The sequence below is a fragment of the Fragaria vesca genome, linkage group LG3, assembly GCF_000184155.1.
Source record: "Fragaria vesca subsp. vesca linkage group LG3, FraVesHawaii_1.0, whole genome shotgun sequence".
NCBI classification, from domain to species: Eukaryota; Viridiplantae; Streptophyta; class Magnoliopsida; order Rosales; family Rosaceae; genus Fragaria; species Fragaria vesca.
In genome coordinates, this window is record NC_020493.1 from 18,441,512 (window position 1) to 18,442,568 (window position 1,057).

A 1,057-nucleotide genomic window follows, 5' to 3' on the forward strand; every position below is an offset into this window, starting at 1 on the left:
CAAATACCTGGTAATTTCAAATTTTCAATAATGAAGTATCACATAATAGTTTATTAACATACAGAAATACGAAATGTATGTAAGACTAAGAAGAAAGTTTATGTAGTAAAAGAAAATTACAGTGCTGTTACTCTTGGTGTGTCATCAGTAGTGCAATCGACCCAGTCCCATGTATATGGAGATGGAAGGCAAGGGTCTCCAGTCCATTCCTGTAGTATGCTGAACTCTGCTTGCAATGCAGCCAGCCCTTCAACTGAAAATTTCCATATAATATATAGGACTTGATTAACCATTTTTGCTCTTTGTTCAATGTAGCATAAAATTAGGACCTAATCGGTTACTTACCATCTTTACTATTTGTTCCCTCTGTTAGTGGCCCTTGAAGATAGTAAACTTCCATGGCGTTGATCAGGGGAGGCAGCGTTGAAGCAGTTGTGGCCACCAGAGTAATCGAAGTATTCGAAGAGCCAGTCCTGTTTGTAATATTCATTTCTGTCACGCCTCCATAGATGGGAATGATGGGATCTGAAGGAGTATCGTCATCAACGAAAATCTGAAAGGATCTGGTATCAGTCAACGGATCAAGTAGATTCACTTCGGAGAAGAACATGGTGATGTAAATGGGAACTTCATCTCTTGGAAGAGCAGTGCCAAGACTCAGTTGTTGTGATGTTTCTGAGGTGGTTATTGCTGTTTGCATAGCTAGTTTTGGAGGCTGATCTTCCACAAGGCCATCAATACCTGGTGCATCACTTGTGACCTTCAGTATGCTCGTATTGGCATCCCCCGATGGATCCCAATAACGGTCATAATCATCATCAGGATATCTGAAATACACACATGGAGAGAGAACTAAAACTAAATCAGTAAATCCAATGGATTTGTCAAAGTGTGACATAATGTTTTTCCGAAAACTTGATCACGTCTGTTTCACTTAAATGTTAGATATTTAAGATAAAACATAACTAGAAGCTTAGAGTAACCAAATTTGTTTGTCAGATGATGACAATTAATTGATTTTATATATATATATATATATATATATATATATATATAT

General features: G+C 37.2%; 1 protein-coding gene across 1 annotated transcript in view; it reads right to left on the reverse strand.

The window, feature by feature from the left end:
* Window positions 1-1,057, reverse strand: part of LOC101303891 (probable LRR receptor-like serine/threonine-protein kinase At1g05700-like) — a 19,692-nt gene that overhangs the window by 1,026 nt on the left and 17,609 nt on the right. The window lies entirely within an intron of this gene.